We start from the raw sequence: 19,009 nt of genomic DNA, 5'->3' as shown, positions 1-19,009 counted from the left end.
TTTAGGGTTGGCATAGTCTTTGCCCTTCTGGAACTTACATTCTTACAGGAGTCTGAGACACATACACAAACATCTCTACTACAATTCATAATGTTATGGATGTCTATAAGCAAAATACTGGAGCACAAAAGAGAAAATATTAATTTCGTTAGAAGAATACAAAAAATAAATCCAATGATATGACATTTTAGACAGACTTAAAGAATGAGTGCTGGGATTCAAACAAGTAGAAATGAAAGAACATTCCAGAATGAAGAAACAACATGTGTAAAGAAGTGAAAGTGTGAAGTGTCTCTGGAAAGGCAGCATAGTCAAGTAGAAAGAGCTTGGGGACATACACACATATCTGTGCCCTGCTCAGCCCTCTTACAGGCGACTCTCTTGTAGACAAGTTACTTACTCAACTTCTCTTGAAAGCTGAGATCATGTCTATCTTGATGTGCTATTTTTTTTTGACTAAATAAGATAATGAATGTAAAAGCATTTGGCACATTGAGAAGGCTCAATCAATATAGTCTAACATTATTCTACAGAAACATGTTTCCTTGAAGTAGAGTATGGGGTGTGTGAATGGGAGTGTGGAGGGAGCTGAGGTCAGACAGGATAGTACCAAATGATGCGAAAGCAAAGTTATATCATTAAGAATATATTCTGAAAGTAATCAGGAGCTCTTGACTCTTTAAGCAGGTCTGGGACATGATTAGATTTAGGTTCTAGAGAGATCAACCTGAAGCTAGGAGGAGAGTAGATAGCAGAAGAGTGAAACTAAGCATGGATGGGAAGGCTATTGTAGTGACCCAGTTCAAAGAGTTTGAAGATTTGAACTCTGCGTTGGTTTTGAGCTAGAAAGAGAGAATGGATCCACAAGAAATATAGTACACACGCATTGAGCAAGTTGGCAGGGTCTGGGGACTACTAGAATGTGCCACTGGAAAATCCTAAATTATCTCCCCATGGTGGAACACTGCTGCCTGAAGTACATACAACTTGTATTTTCTTCTACAGTAGCACAGATGCATCTGCCTCTTTGTCCAGCTGCTTGCAGTTGGAAGAAGCTAAGTCCACATCGAGAGAAACCTGACCATTTTTCTGCAGCTAAGTCATTTATAGGTATACAGCAGTGGAGAGGGAATTTAATTGTGCTATTTTCTAAATCTTTCGGTGTTTATTGAGAGATCTTTAACTTCTTGGGGAGAAGTTGGAATCACCTAGTAGATTCTTTACTGATTTTACAGATCAAGAAACTGAATCCAGAAATAGGCAAGTGATCTGTCTAGCAATCAGAGTGTGCAAAGCACTAGATCCAGGACTCAAACTCAGCTTTTTACACTCTCAGCCCATTTCACTCTAGTGTTACTCTCCTTGATATAATGCCTTCCTTTGGAATGTAAGCAGACATCACTAACAGCTACGGAATGAGTATTAATTTTGTCTGTCTTCATCAACGCAGAGATAAATACACTATTTAATTTCCCATTTAATGATTAAATGCCAGTTGAAGGTCAAATAGAGCTAAAATATCCTAAAATTCATATGCAAATCAGTAGTAAAAATATTAGTTGATTCATGAAAGTCTACATACACAGACCTACAGAAGCACATTGCTGGAGTAAAGTCAGGCAAAATGATTTTGTTTTCTTAATTTTGAATATAAATTCATAGGGACTTGTTCAAAAAATGATGAGCTACAGAGTATAAATTAGAATTAGCCCAGGAATGATTCTACATGAATAGAAAATGTTAATTCCCCAAAATTTAAGGTGTAAGTAGCAACACAAATATTACTAAAACACTTTAAGATTAAAATCCTCTACCCTTTACAATGACTCAGCACTTATTCTTTTTGCTTGGGAACCAAATATTATACAGAACATAATTCTAAATTATTGGTACCTATCTTTCTAAAGGCCACTTAAAAATAGTCTGGATGTTACTTATTGTTCACATTTTGCTAAAATCTTTAAAGCGTATTTAGAAACTATTTTAGAATCTCTTGATTGAAATCATTATTATGAATATAAAATCATAGATATTAGACCTGGACATGTTCCTAAATATGATATACTATTTGTGGTTCCCAATGTGATGAAATACATATAGTGAGGTCATGAGAACTTCCAGTAGGATGGGAAGAATGAATGCAAACCTACTGGGGCCTCGAGTCTAAAGGTGGAGTTATTTATCTTATCCTTGGGGCAAAGAATATTTAATGTAGAAAGAAGTTTTACAAATGGGCCAACTTGTAGAAGCAGAGAGTAGAACTGTGGTTGCCAGAGGCTGGGGGATGGAGAAAATGGAGGAGGGATGTTGGTCAGATGGTACAAACTTTCAGTTATCAAATGAACGACATCTGGGCATCTCATGTACAGGTAATGAATATGTTAAATTGATTATAGTAATTATTGTATAATATATAGATATAGGAAATTATGTTGTAAACCTTGAATATATTTAACCTTTATATTCCAATTAAATATTTTATGATGTTAAAAAAAGCATTTTTAAATTTTCAAATGGGCCAAATGCAAAGTGCGGTAACATTGCTGTCTGGGTAAAGGAAGAAAGCGACGAACTGGGGTAAAAGAGATCTGAGTTCAAATTCCAGTTCTATCACTGCCCTGGGTTAAGGCTCTCAGTCTGTTGTCATTTTTCTCTGTTTTCGTCACCTAATGTGTAAGCAGGTGACCACTCTGAATGTTCCTTTAGAGTCTGACCTATGATTGCATGATTCTTCCATTGTCAGTGTGTTACTGTAAGCAGAGATTGGAGCAGGCTGAGAGATGAGGAGCCCAATTTAACTCAGAAATATCAAACATTAAAATGCACTTTCATCTAAACTAGTATTTTATTTTAAAAAGTGACATTTAATGAGCACTACTGAGTACCAGAGATTGTGCAAAGCAGATTAAATGTTTTCGCTCATTAAATCTTTCAACTCTATGAAGTAGGTACTATTTGGTCTTAGCAACTTCTTCACATCATAGGATATTTTTGTCATGTATCTAACAGGAAATTTAAGCAGCCTTGCTAGTGTTACTGTAAGCAGGATGTGAATCCAAGACAGCTATCTGAAAACATTACCAGAGCATCTCTTTTGACTAGAGAGAGCTCATTGGCCTTGCATGTGCCTGTCATGACCAATGACGTGCCCTCCTGCCCTGAGTTACCAGTATCGCTAGGCTGGCAACGAGTCTTAGGAAGTTTACATCATCTCTATATTTTTGAAGTTACTAAATGTGAAAAATATCATGACCTCAGTGTTCCCTTGGTGAGCCAGATTCATAGCATTACCACCACCTGCTCTTCCAAAGGTTTCCATTTAATGCAGGTTTAAAAATAAGGACTCTGAACTCTCTCTTGCTTTCTTTAGAGGAAAGGTGTAAGTCTGGTTGGAGAGTTTAAGAAATTCCAGGGTGATGCAGTGGAAAAAACAAGTCTCAGCTTTGCCACATGACCTTGCGCAAGTCAACTGCATAGGCCTTCAATTTCTCCATCTCTAAAACAGAGTGATTAAATAAGACAATTTGTTTGTAGGAAAAAGGATATGGACTGGGTTATGTGTCAGTTTATTTAAAATTCATTCAAAGCTTGAAAATGAAATTGTGCGATACTTGGTAAACATGTATTGGCTAACAAACTGCTTAAAATAGGTAGTTTAGAACCTTTTAACCCTTCCTTGCTTCCTTCCTTCCCTCCTTCCTTCCTTCCTTCCTTCCTTCCTTCCTTCCTTCCTTCCTTCCTTCCTTCCTTCCTTCCTTCCTTCCTTCCTTCCTTCCTTCCTTCCTTCTTTTCCCATCCAGACACTACTTTAAGTGCTAGAAATGCAGTTCTGAATAAATAGACAAGGCCTCTCTTTTCTTGGAACACACATTCTGGTGGTATAAGTAGAGGACATGAAAAGAATACAATGAAAAAACAGGTTTTAAAGTGATTGAATGCAAGTAGGGGTTTTATATTTCATAAAGGGCTGTTAAGATAGGTTTCTCTGAAGGGGAAACGTTTTGCTGAGATACCAATGCTGAACTGGGGCCAGTGTTGTTCTTAGGGGAGACTATCACAGACAGAAGACCCAGGAAGTGCAAATGGGCTGAGGAAGGTTTGAGCATGGCCTGTCCACACAACAGAAAGAAGGCTCCGTGTCTGGAGCCTGGGGTACATGGAGGAGAGTGGAAGAAATGGTATTAGAAAGGTAGCGCCAGCCAGGCCATGCACTGCGTGTTAAGAGCTCTGATTTGTATTTAAAAGTCACTAAAGTGTTTTCAGTATAGTTATGATGCATTTCACATTTTTAAATTATTACTTTAGCTGCAGTGATTTTAGGAGGTAAGAATAGAAGCAGAAAAACACATTAGCAAAATAAAAAGTGTACCAGGATCCAGAAAACTGGAGTAACCAGAAGGATTATTGGAAAAAGTAGAAAATGAACTAAAATTGAATTTGAATGCCTCCAGTACCAGGCAACCCATTATCTTTTAAGGCAGATGAATCTATTTTTAAACAACTTCATCTCTCGGTCATCTCTCAGAAAGTACATGCCACAATTTATCACAGTATACAGTATGTGCTCAATAAGTGTTATTTTTCCCATTCTTGCCCTGTAGTGTTCACACATCAGTCCTAGATTCATCCCTTGTGATCACACAAAATGATTTTAACCATTTAATTAAAATCCACTCAGTAAGCAGAGGCTGAACATTCTGATTTCCATTTATTTGTCTAATTGTGGACAGCTTTATATTCAGTGACAGATCAACACCATTATTTCTTTCTTTCCCATACGCCCACAATTCTTATTAGACACATGCTAGAATTGTGCTATGATGAAAACATTCTTCTTTTTTGACTATATATACATAGTGAAAAGAGGTCAGGTGTTGGGGGACTTAGGGAGGTTCAACGTTTTATCAATTTTCAAGTCCTGCTGGTCTCTTGAGGAAGAAGTACGTTCCTTAAGTGAAACCAAGTGGGTTGGCCTTAAACAACTTTAGTCACAGTGATCAGAAGACAGTTTGTGTCAGGTGGAAAGAAGGCATAGTTCTGACCTTAAGGGGCTGACTGAGCTCTGGAAAGCAAGGGAGCCAGGCAAGAGGTATATAAAGTTGTCCTGGGGCCATACAGCTGAAATTAAGACCGCTTGGGAGACCAGGTGTACGATGGCTCAGACCTACAATTTTGGAGATAATTAACTAATAGAGTGTTAGAATTATTATAGAATAATAATTATTATAGAATATTAGAATGGAATTATTCCCATATTCATACTATGTAAGCCAGGCACTTTTCTGGTTATTATCGTTTGTTCTCTTCAGTTCACATTTATGTTCGTAAAGTAATTTTGAACAATTCTATCTTATATCTGTTGTTTTCAAGGAAACCAAGATATGGTGTACAGAACCACATTTGACCTAGAACATCAAAGGGAAAGCATCTCATCTCTGTGTTGTGGCATTATGGGGGAGGAATCAGCCAAATTCTTAAAGGGCATGGTTGGACTCAAGCAGAGAGAATTTAGTGATCCTTTCGCCTTTTTTTTTTTTTCCAGTTAAACATTCTGCTTTGATTCTTACACCCCTTACGTTTTGTTTTAAATAAAAGAAGACATTTTCCTTGCATCATCACCACCTTGATCCCTCCTCTAAACAGATGCTTGGGTTGAGCTGTTTTCAAAATGTGGTCATCAGGCCAGAGGCATCAGCAACCTCTTGAAATTGCTAGAAAGGCAAATTCTTAGCACCCAGACAGACTTAAATGTGGCATACTTGGGATAAGTCTGAGCAACTTCTGTTTAACAGGCCCCTCCAGATGATTCAGATGCATGCTAAAGTTTAAAAATCTCTGATCAAATTGGTCTTAAAATGAATAACTGAGAGAATCCCCACAATTTACCTGTGAGGTAGAGCAGTAATTCCTGTTGCCTGCAGTGAGCTGGAGGTGGACCTAGGATTAGAATCAGTTCTCTTCAATTCCAGGCCATGGCTCTTTCCAATGCATATGCTCTCAACCTCAGAGCTTATAAAGAACTATAGTCTAAAGGTTACTTGGAACATTATCATTCGTTTAGTTTTGTAGGTTTACCAAGCTGCAAAAAAAAAAAAAGAGTAATTTTGTATTTAGAATTATAAATTAAGAGGGTAGGCAGAGATGTGCACAGCCATATGGATATGTAGATATTTATTGAAATATCATTTATGACAGAATTTTTGAAAATAAAAAACTGAGAACTTAAATGATTAACAGATAAAAAAATGAATAAATAATTTTATAATATATCCAAATATTCTGATACTATGGAGGCATTAAAAGTCATGTTTTCAAATGATATGTGGTTATACAAAAAAAAATATACTTGGTATGAAAGTACAAGAGCATAATATAAAACTGTATATGTATTAAAATCCTTATGTTTTAAACAAATGTGGCTAGAGATTATATTTGTAGAAAATACAAATATCAGAAATGGAAAATAATATACCAACATTGTAAAGATAATTATCACTGAGTAATAGTTTAATGGTGACTTTTTCTTCTTCCTTGTCTTTCTTGTTGAACATCTAACTACTTAATTTTTTGAACTTCATTATCCATGAGTGTTCCATCAAGCATACCAATGCCACTTTCTTATTTCAATATTAGTGCTCAACTTCTGGATAAACCAACTTCTCGATTTCCTCATGTCCTTTATTCTCATCTGGGCTATTAATTCATGAGTGTGAAGTGAACTATAAGTGTAAAGAACTCTGATAATATTATGAACCATTATTAAATATGATTACCAGCTATGAAGTTTGTTTTGTGTCATATGTCTCAGCAATATTAAATACCACAAGAGAGGAAGTTGGAACTTTATTTTTCACTGAAGAAATCCCACGTTGCTGTGTTTTTGCATATTTATTCTTCATTTATGCAACAGTGACAGGCAACTATTTTAGGAATTATCAAGAACTTTCCTCTTATTATCCCCTAATCTATCCTCTTTTCTTTCAACATGGCTTAGTCAAAGTTAAGAGAATTGTTTTGCTTTTATGACTTGCAAGAAATACTATGCAAAAACTTGTTAAACATTAAATGATAAGAATTAGAATGACAATAAATGTTTTTATCAGGATAAATGCTAATGTCTCTAGGTACACCTCATCTATGCACTTATATTCCTCACCAAAGGGAGAGAGAAAAAGGGAACAAGAGAAAAATAACTGTAGTTTATTGTGAATAAGTGCATTAATTAATTCCAAAAATATTTACTGAGTGCATATTCTGTGTGAGGCGCTGTGCTGAGCATCACTGTGTAAGCACATCATGAAGTTCATAGTTTAATGGAGCTCATGAAACATTATTAGACATAGACATCAGAACTCAAAGTTAAAAAAGAGAGTAGACCAGAAGAGATGTAAAAGGTCAGTAATGATGAGCATTCAGAAGAGGAATGTGTATTTCCAATGAAACTAGAAGTTTGTTTGGAAGTGTTGAGGAGATGATGAATAGGAGATCCTTCCAAAGGGAGCATAAGCAGGAACTTCAGAGTGGCAAATGATGGCATAGACATGAAAACACAAGTAGTATTCTTTTCCTAGAGCATATATCCCCACTGACATGCTATTTTGAAGTTTGTTCACCTAGAACAGCAAATAGGAAGGCCTCAGTAAAAGGTAACTCATGATATCACACTTGGAGTAAATCGATTTGGGGAAGAAGAGGAATGAATATAGCCTGGCTACCCTGAGGACTGCTTCTGCCCAAACACACATTTCCCAAAACTCCAAACTGACTAACCAAACAAAAATTCCAACTCAAGAAATCTTGAACATAATGTGTTTTTAGAGTAAGTTATGTTGAAGGGGTCATAGATGGTTATCTATCATACACTAAATATGTGCATCCTACACTAAACTTCTCAGAAACTTTCTTACTCTTCATCTTTTTCCTTCACCTTCCCCTTCTTCCTGTGATGTGGCTCATCCTTTCCATAAGAGTGAGTATGGAATGCAGTTGACTTTCCCCTTTGGAGTGGGGATTTCTCTCCAGGAAATATTCCCAGGACACTTTGGTATGTAAAATTATTTGTCTTCTATAGGAAAGAAGCAGAAGGAGAGGTAGAAAAGGGAAATGGAGACCTTACCCAAGATCAAGAAGCTGTGAAATGACAGAGGTAAGATTTTATTCAGCCATGCTCTATGGCATAGGCAATATTCTATACTACCTGATACTAATGTGCCTACCTGATTTTGGGAACCCTTCAGGGCATACCCGGAGGTCTGTATTTATTTCATTAGGAAATCTTTTTTTTTTTTTTTTAATTATACTTTAAGTTCTAGGGTACATGTGGATAACGTGCAGGTTTGTTACATATGTATACTTGTGCCATGTTGCTGTGCTGCACCCATCAACTCGTCAGCACCCATCAACTCGTCATTTACATCAGGTATAACTCCAAATGCAATCCCTCCCTCCTCCCCCCACCCCATGACAGGCCCCGGTGTATGATGTTCCCCTTCCCGAGTCCAAGTGATCTCATTGTTCAGTTCTCACCTATGAGTGAGAACATGCAGTGTTTGGTTTTCTGTTCTTGTGATAGTTTGCTGAGAATGATGGTTTCCAGCTGCATCCATGTCCCTACAAAGGACACAAACTCATCCTTTTTGATGGCTGCATAGTATTCCATGGTGTATATGTGCCACATTTTCTTAATCCAGTCTGTCACTGATGGACATTTGGGTTGATTCCAAGTCTTTGCTATTGTGAATAGTGCCACAATAAACATACGTGTGCATGTGTCTTTATAGCAGCATGATTTATAATCCTTTGGGTATATACCCAGTAATGGGATGGCTGGGTCATATGGTACATCTAGTTCTAGATCCTTGAGGAATCGCTGTACTGTTTTCCATAATGGTTGAATTAGTTTACAATCCTACCAACAGTGTAAAAGTGTTCCTATTTCTCCACATCCTCTCCAGCACCTGTTGTTTCCTGACTTTTTAATGATCACCATTCTAACTGGTGTGAGATGGTATCTCATTGTGGTTTTGATTTGCATTTCTCTGATGGCCAGTGATGATGAGCATTTTTTCATGTGTCTGTTGGCTGTATGAATGTCTTCTTTTGAGAAATGTCTGTTCATATCCTTTGCCCACTTTTTGATGGGGTTGTTTGTTTTTTTCTTGTAAATTTGTTTGAGTTCTTTGTAGGTTCTGGATATTAGCCCTTTGTCAGATGAGTAGATTGCAAAAATTTTCTCCCATTCTGTAGGTTACCTGTTCACCAACTTATTTTAATGGCAAAGCAGGCACCTTAGCTATGGTTGTTGTGAAGTACACCACAAAAGTTTCTTGTAAGATGTGTTAGGCAGTGACTCACGGACTTACATTTTGTTACTCTCATTGAATCCTCCCATCTGGAAGGTGGTAGGACTGAGACCCTAGCCCACCACTATCTTATTCCAGAAGCTTTTTTTTTTTTTTTTTTTTCTTTTTGGCATGACAGCAATCTGCCTAGTGAATCAAAAGAGGTTAGTGTTGAAGGAGCTAAATGAGGAATAAGAGTTTGGGGATGGAGAATTTAACAGAAAAATGCTGTGATGAAGAAAGGAATCTAAAGATTTGGTTTTGTTTAAGTTATTGAATACGGATAGGTGATAATATGTGACATTCCAAAAAACAGTAATAAAGAAGGAAGGGTAATACAGGAGTCCAGCCAAACACCTGAGACACATAGTTCTGGTGGCTTTTCCAGGAGATTTGATGCCAAAGAGATTTTTGGTTTGGCAGGACGGTGGCTGTGAGGAATGATTTATCACAATGCTTTAAGATAGGAAAGGTGGGGTCTTTTTTTGTGAGCCACAGGAAGAGTTAAGCCCCTCTGAGGCAGTGGTCCCAGCTTTGTCTGTAAATTAGAATCACTTGGGGAAATTTAAAAACACAAATGCCCAGCCCTACCTCAAATTTTCTTGTGATAGACTTGAGGTGAAACTTCAGTAGTGGTAGCTTCAGTAGTTTGCTAAAGGTCCCAGGTGATTCTAATGTGCAGTCAGAATCAAGAATCCTGCTCTAAAGGGATTAATAATCAAAGGAAAGTGGAAATGATCATGAAAGAGTCAAGTATTAATGAGCAAAATAACCAGTAATTTTCTTATCTTTGTAGGAAATTTTATATATAGCAAATATACCTATGTAAACCAGAAATACTCATTTTTTAATTTCTATGTTAGTAGTATTCCTGATGTTAAAATTTGCTTAAAAGAGAATGTATAAAAACAGCAGATGCTTTTGGGTAACTGTATACAGGTGAAGTGTTTTTTTCTATTCCTTCATATGTTTTGTTTCTTTCAAAAACAGACTTTGTGCTAATTCTATAATCAGACTATACAAATAAGACACAAAGCAAAATCCGCATATTGAACCATTATATATATAATATAGAAATATATACCTATAATTACATAATTTGAGAGTTGTTCATATAAGAAAAGATCATTTAAACATAGTAACTGTTCAGACTTTTAAAATTAATTATTGACTTTAAATATCACTCACCTTATCAAATAAAAAATGCATTCACGTGGTCACCAAATGCTAGTGACCACTGCACAATTTTTATTTATTTTTTCACTCACTACAATGCCTGTAGGCAGGTGCTTTCATCAACTCCCTCTTATAAGTGAGGAAATAAAAGTATAGGGGACTTAATTGCCCAGGATCAAGAGGCTGTGAAATGGCAAAGGTGAGATTCTATTCAGTCTTGCACTATAGCATAGGCAATATTCTGTACTCTCTGATATTAATGTGCCTACTTGATTTAGGAACCCTTCAGAAAACACGTGGAGGTCAGTACTCATTTCATCTGGAAATCTTGCCCACTTAGTGTTAAGGCAGACACCTAAGCTGTAGTTGGTGCCAGCTACACAGCAAAACTTCCACCTGAAAGAATGAATAATAAAAGAAATTCAACAGCCACTGTGGAGAACGGTATGGAGGCTCCTCAAAAAACTGAAAATTAAACTCCTGCACGATCCAGCAATTCCACTGCTAGGTATTTACCCCAAAGAAAGAAAATCAGTCAATGAAGAGATACACTCCCATGTTTATTGCAGCACTTTTCACAATAGCCAAGATTTGGAATCAAGTGTCCATCAACAGATGAATGAATAAAGAAAATGTAGTACATACAGACAATGGGATATTATCCAACCGTAAAATATAAAATCCAGATATTTGCAACAACACAGATGGAAATGGAGGGCATTATGTTAAGTGGAATAAGCCAGGCACAGAAAGATAAATGTAGCATGTCCCCACTCATGTGGGAGCTAAATTTAAAACAATTGAACTCATAAAGATAAAGGGCAGAATGATGGTTACCAGAGACTGGGAAGGTTAGTGGGCAGGGAGGGGAAAGTGGGGATTGTGAATGGGTGCAAAAATATGGCTAGATAGAATGACTAAGATTCAGTGTTTGATAGCACAATGGGGTGACTATGGTCAACAATAATTTATTGTGTATTTTACAATAGCTAAAAGAGTAGAATTGAAATGTTCTCAACACAGAAATTATAAATGCTTGAGGTAATGGATACCTCAGTTACCCTGATGTAATAATTATACATTGCATGTGTGTATCAAACTATCACATATACCCAATAAATACGTACATGTAATATGTACCCATAAAATTTTTAAAAAAATCAATGGCAGGTTTCTTATCACAGTGACATGGGTTACTTTCATAAACAGTAAAAAGTTTTAAAAATAACCTCAAATCTACAATAGTTGCTGAATCTTAAACTTGTCACACATTGAATATTAAGTGCCGAGAGTTAAGAGCTATTTTCCACTTAAATAACAACAATTCGAGGAAGTGGTGGTGATCAGTCATCATTAGCCTTCACTTTAGTTTAATAGCCATTTAGTAACAACAGAGATAAATTTTATAGGTGCTAATTGACCCTGCAAGAAACCTTTGAAGCTCTCCCACTAGCTTAGGACTTTTTCTTTGAAGCCTTGTTTTAACTAAAGTGCCCCAGTAAAAACCTGGGAAAAATATACTTTAGAGAAAAAGATGCTGGTAAAAACCTTTGCACTATATGAATAATTGTAAAACTATGGTTTAGTGACTGTGAGCAAAACAAACCTGACCAGTACTTGACCACAAAGGACTCCCCGAGTTACTCTAAAAGTTTTTTGAGGAAGTACTTAAGAAGATTTTGAATATGTTATCAGTCTATTCTCTTAACATTAGGAAGAGACGAGAAAACAGCCTACATATTTACAGCACGATACAGTTTTCATAACTCATTTGATCCACATAAAAACCTTATATGATCTGAAGATCAAATAGGTAAAATAACTCACCCAAGGTCACCCTGCCAATGAATAGAAAAACTGGAATTCAATTAAGTGAACTAGAGCAAGGTTCCTTTCACTACACCGTAGCTGCCTTGCACATTCACTGTATTGTTGAGTTAGAGAAGTTGAATTAGAACAAGTAAGGAAATGAGGTACAAGTCTAGACATGGAAGACCTAAGAAGAAAGTGAGGAGATGTTTTAAAAGTACACTAGTGCTAAGCATTTACATTCTAGTTAAGCTCCAGGTTGACTAATATCCAATAAAAAGCCAGGCCTAATGAGAACAAAATAAAATCATATACAAGAATCTTTATTTTGACCCAGGAATTATTCCAAGCTTGTTTCCCACCCATTTGCTTCCACCTTCTTTCTTCCCTGGCTGTCCATGGTCTTCATATCATTTACAAGTTGTGAATTTGGGGGATAGCAAAAAAAAAAAAAAAAAAAAAAAAAGAAAGAAAGAAAAAGCAGTGTTCTAGAGAAAAACAGAGTGGGCTGGTTGGAAGATGACACCTTGGAATGGAATGGTGCAGAATTGACTTTGCCAAGGAGAAGGAGAGAAATGACTTCATTTCATCGTAACTATGCTTGAAAGAATGGAGTAGATGACCCCTTACAGCCACTTCCACTTGCCACATTTCATATGCAAAATTACTCCTTTTTAATCCCTCAGAACACTGGAAAGGTTTCAAAAGACAAGTAATCTTAGCACATTCTGTCCTTTGAGAACCGTGGATGAAAGGGGCACATACATTTCTGTTACTAGTTACATGCAGTAATTTTAGTTGGATTTCCCTGATGCATCTCCCCTTTTGTAGTATTTCTCAGGGAGTATGCATATGTGTGAGAGTGTGTGTGTGTGTGTGTCTGTACGTGTGTGTGTCTGTGTGTGTCTAAGTGGTTTTGACCTCAGGATTCTCTTTGATTTATAGGCAGCTCAGCTCTGTAAGTTATGTTGGGATGGTTTCAGAGTCTGTTTGTTCTGGCATCCCAATAAAGCTTTGCTTCCCATGGCAACTCCAGCCTACGAAGCAAGGCCTCAGGGAAAACACAGCTTTCATTGCCAGAATGAGGCAATAGCACTTTTGGGGTGCTATTTTGCTGGGTGGTGTATTAATTCTTAAGCAGCTCCACTCATGGAAGACTGAAAAAACTTTACAGTCTGAATATTGCCACAGAAAGCAGCAATCTCAGTTTCTCTCAAACAAGTTAATTGATTCCGTGAGACTTTATTTAATTTGGGGTTTTTCAGGTACTGTCTGCACAGTAGCAAGATTGTGGGACATGACCTTAATGAGTGGTTCCAACATATGCATGTTCCCTTCTAAACAGTCTTCCCCTTTATAGTCTCAACTTCAAAGTTTAACCTTAAGGTCAATTTTTGACTCTCACTGATGCTCTTCCCTGCTTGTTTTCAAAACGAACCTGTGTTTCTCAGCCTTGGGTGAATTACCCAGGGAGCTTCCAGTAAATACCAATGCCCAGACCCTACCATTAGAGATTCTAATTTAGTGGTGGCATGGGGCAGGGTTTGGGATATCAATAGTTTTCAAAGGTCCCCAGGATATTTTAATGTGCAGCCGGTGTTAAGCACCATTGATCTGGTTCATTTCCTTTGAGGTCCTCAGAAGGGAAGTAACTTACTTAAGGTCATTAAGCAAATAGGTTTATTTTTGACCACACACGTTGACTTGTGGTTGATTAAAATGCCTATGCGTAGTTAGTTGTTCTCTGTTATTATCTACATAACGTTCATGCTATTTACATTGTAAATCAGGTAGTCCGTGGTAGTTGAGTCCCAAAATACAAGGTGTTGACTTCCATTGCATGTTGTACCCACCAGAATCTGCCAGTTGCCGTTAGGAGTGTGACTATGGCTAGGAGAGGAGAAAAAATGGTGCCAAGGTAGCAGACCACACTGCATTTCCTGACAACATGTCTTCTGTATTGGAAAGCTGACTTATTTCACTGGTAAACAGAGCTCCTGGGTATTTAATGAAATTGTTCTCAGTATGGCTTGGTGATGAAGATGCTCTAGTGGGCTCTGTATACTCCTGACCTCACTTCTGTATTGTTCAGGTAGGTCTAAGTGTGTCACAGAGTGTGAGACTTTGGCAGCGTTGTAAGCCAACTAGTTCATGATTACGCCAGTCTTGTGCCAGGAGCTCTCAGCTTATCAGTGTGTTTGTGGTTGAAGTCCAAAAATAAGTACACATTTTATTTTCTGTTGTTGCTTCTGTGTGATATTTGCTAAGAAATAAAATCATTTTCAGTAATGATTTTTTCGTAACTTTTAACATATTTTTACATATTATGTATATTACATAAATGTAATTTTCTATTACAAGGCTTATTTCAAAACCATAACACAATGTCTAAATGTATGTTCTTATTTGTTTACCTTTGATTTTTTCTTTTACTACAAAAATTAATCATTTAGCTAAAATTACTGTTAATGTAATATGAATACATTTAATTTAGGTAAATTTGGTTTAAATTAAGAATGTATAAGATTGATTTTATAAACCTACACACACTCACACACGTGAATAAGAATGTAGCTTTCTGGAACTATAATTGTGTTCATATGAAGAATGCTACTTATAGCTGCCCAGCGACTTTGCTTCTAAAGGGAAACAGATTCAGAAGCAGAAGTTTCAAAAAGAGAGAATTTACATTAACACTTGGCTTCTTATTGCCTCCATCAATACTGTTTCCCTCCCCTCAACAAACAGACAACTTCACCAAAAAAGGAGGGAACTCCCTAGAACTTCTACTCTTCTAGCCAGTGCCCCCAAGTCTCTTTGCCCCAATCTTTTGCCTTCTATGTCCAAATGACCCGCATATTTCCACATACAAAGATACAAACATTTAGAGATTTAGTTATACCAGATTTCTCTCACTGAATGGAAAAGCTAGAAGGTCTCTTAGAGAAAATATAATGTAAGATCTCTGGGCCGGGTGCAGTGGCTCACGCCTGTAATCCCAGCATTTGGGGAGGCTGAGGAGGGCAGATCACCTGAGGTCAGGAGTTCAAGATCAGCCTGACCAACACAGTGAAACCCTGTCTCTACTAAAAATATAAAAATTAGCTGGGCATGGTGGCGGATGCCTGAGGCTGAGGCAGAAGAATCACCTGAACCCAGGAGGCGGAGGTTGCAGTTGGCTGAGACCATACCATTGCATTCCAGCCTGGGCAATAAGAGTGAAACTCTGTCTCAAAAAAAAAAAAAAAAAAAAAAAATCTATGTATTTTGCCTACCCTTCCCTACCCTACCATCTGTTCTCATTTCACAGATGAAATGTCTGAGGCTCAGGGAAGTTAAGTGACTTGCCCATACTCAAGCTGGGTGAAAACCTAGGGCTCAAATATTCTCAGGAGTTCTATTTCTCTGCTTTATAAAATGAAATTATTATAATAAAAAATTAGCTAAATGTTAATGTAATAGCTCCAATGTGCTCTTCAGGATTGTTTTATGTGTATAATACATGTACATTAATCCCGTGTACATAATTCACTTGTTTAACTCTTGGTTATCCATACTCATAGAAGCAACACTCCTTTTGATAGGCATCAGTTGTTGAGTAGAACACCAAAGATCACTGGAGCTTGAAGGCACACTTGGTATCACTACTCCAACACACCTATTAGCCGGGAAACAGAGACCTAAAGAAGGCATGCAAATTCTCAAAATCACTCAGATGTTAAGGAAGCTTCTAGAATATGAGCAATTAATCTTGTTTTATCTTAGGCTTAATATTTTCAGAATTCCATGATAAATAGTATGAAAATTGCGACTACCAAGTATGTCACAAGAGAAAAAGAGAAAGCTTCTAACAAAAGTCCAGAAGTGTGACTTGAGTCCTCTTAGTGATCTCAGACAAACATCTCTCGGCTTGTCAACTCCACCAACTGTCAAATGGGGCAATAGAGTAGAAGACCTTTACAGTTCTGCTTTTTTCTGAAAACCTTTCTTTTCAATGAAACTGGCAGCTTTGAGAACCAGTCAGTTGACTATGATTACTGAATGATGGGAGAGAAAACTCTATATTAAGCCATGCTCCACTGCAGAAGTGTTTTTTCCAGGTTAAGAAGGGCTATGGAGCAATGCAATTGGAGCACTGATGTAATTACTAATGTCCATGGAAGTGTGCAGGCTTTCCCTTTTGGTTCTCTAGATAGAGGATATGTGAGTCTCAAAAGTACAAAAAGGGGAAGCTGGGCACAGTGGCTTATGCCTGTAATCCCAGCACTTTGGGAGGCTGAGGCAGGAGAGTTGCTTGAACCTAGAAAGCGGAGGTTGCAGTGAGCCCTGATCACACCACTGCACTCCAGCCTGGGAGACAAGAGTGAAACTGTCTCAAAAAAAAGTACAAGAAGGGGAAAAAAAGAACAAGAGAAGCTCTTGAGGTTAAAGCATCTTACACTTCATACACATAATTCTTTTTTGGTGAATATTTTGTTTTCCTAAAAAGTAAGGGCATCTTAGAAGAGGCCTCTTTGTGAATGGTCTCTTTAGAGGAAAGGGGGTAAATAAAAGCACCAAGCCTCCAAATTACAGATAATCTGGAGACCATGCTCTCACAAGCTCAATTTATCAAGAGCAATGAGGAAATACTTCCTAATCTTCAACCCAGGGTGATTTAGGCCCAGAGCTCTTGAGAAAGTAAGGTGGGTGTAACCTAGTCTAAGTGACTGATTCTTCATGGGGTTTAAAATGGCTCAGGAGAGAAAGTGCAGATGATAGCAACCTCACCTGTGGTGACTTAGCTGTCTCAGAGCTTACATTCTAATGAATGCTCTGGAAGGAAAAGGCCCCAGGTGATCTGCAAAGTAGCTTTTAGGGTCAAAATGTTCCTACGATGCTGCTGGTTATACTTTCTGGCACAGATAAAAAGTGCACTTATAACACTGAATGCAAATAGCCTACTCTTGCATCAGGTCCCTTTCATCAGAGCCAGCGGTCCTATCAATTCGAGGAATTTCGTTTTTGGTATCCTGAATAGTGAGGATAAAAAAAAAATCGGTGTTTTTTTGCTCCCAAGGGCTGGAAGAGTTTTTCACCCAAGAGCCAAATTTGTCTTTCTATTGTAGATGACAGGGTGAGTGTAGGTGTTTGTTTTACATTAGGATGACAAGCTGTGCATACCTTTCTGAGGCGAGGTCTGGGTGTACTGGGGTGTGTCCCAGAGGAAGTCAATGTTCAGAGCTTTATTTTGTGTGTGTGAGCTATTCAGTTTAATTATACCCATGCTGCTAACTTGCTTTTTATTATTACTCTTATTCACTTTAATATTCCCTTCCCTTGGCTAAGCATAAAGAGAAGGTTCGTTTATTATTTGAACAGCTTTACATTTATGATGCTCCATTAGTTTGCAAAGCTGGAGACTTCACTGTGAAAGCACTGTAATAATACTCAGGGAAGATGAGCTCTAATCCTGCTTCTAGCTTGGGGCGCAGGAGCTTTGGAATTGCTCAGAATTTAGAGGCACTTCACTGACATGAGGGAGGAAAGGGATAAAACAGGGCAGAAGGGAGGAACTGGGGATCATAGGAATAAGACTGACAGTACATATGTCTCTGTTCAGTTTTAAATTTTGGTAAGTAGAATAACAGATTATACATTGACATTTTGAGAACAGCAGCTGTCAAAACTGTCAGTCAAAAGGAGATTGATTCCATTCAATTATTTGTTGAACCAAGACGTTTAGAGATGGGAAAGAACTATGAGGCCATGCAACTCATTTAAAGTCCCTCTGCTTTGGCAAATTTATTTAAGATCAGCATCTGAGGGCAAAATAAACATTTATTATTATTTCATGTTGACACAATAGCAAAGATAAAGAAGAACAATATTGTATTAGGCCATTCTCTCATTGCTCCAAAGAAATACCTGAGACTGGGTAATTTATTTTTTAAAAAGTGGAGGTGGGTGTTTAATTGGCTGAAGGTTCTGCAGGCGGAACAGGAAGCATAGCGGCATCTACTTCTGGGGGAAGACTTGGGAAGCTTCCCATGATGGTGGACGGGGAAGGGAGAGTAGAATAGGCATGTCACGTGGCCAGAGCAGGAGCAAGAGAGAGCAAGGGGGGGAGGTACTACACACTTCTAAGTTACTAGATCTTATGAGAACTCAATCGCTATCACAAAGACAGTACTAAGGGGGATGGTGCTAAACCATTCATGAGAAATCCACCTCCATGATCCAGTCACTTCCCACTATGCCCTACTTCCATCATGGGGGATTACATTTCAATATGAGATTTGGGCAGGCACACACATCCAAACTGCACCAAGCATCCATGTATTTATTCAATAGTCTTTCATCCCACCCCCACTGACCAAGCCAGGATCTATGTTCTGATGATACATAGATGTGATAAGTGCTAAACACTGGTGATTTATAATTGGTAAAACTCAATTCCTGTCCTCAAGGAGTGCACCATCTTTTATGGTAGTCAGCTGTGAGCCAATAATGCAAATGTCCTGTGATGAGTGAAGTCACTCAAAAGGTGTGTACCAGCTACTGACGTGGAAACCAGTAGCTAGTATTATGCTTACACTTTACCTGAAGGCTGCAAGGACAAATAGGTACTCTTGCCAGGATCATTAACTAAATGGAAGAACAGCCCTGAGTTCCATGTCTGCTGATTCTTCGCTTTTGTTGAC

This window comes from Macaca fascicularis, chromosome 2 (genome assembly GCF_037993035.2).
Source record: "Macaca fascicularis isolate 582-1 chromosome 2, T2T-MFA8v1.1".
NCBI classification, from domain to species: domain Eukaryota; kingdom Metazoa; phylum Chordata; class Mammalia; order Primates; family Cercopithecidae; genus Macaca; species Macaca fascicularis.
This window is presented reverse-complemented; position numbering follows the sequence as displayed.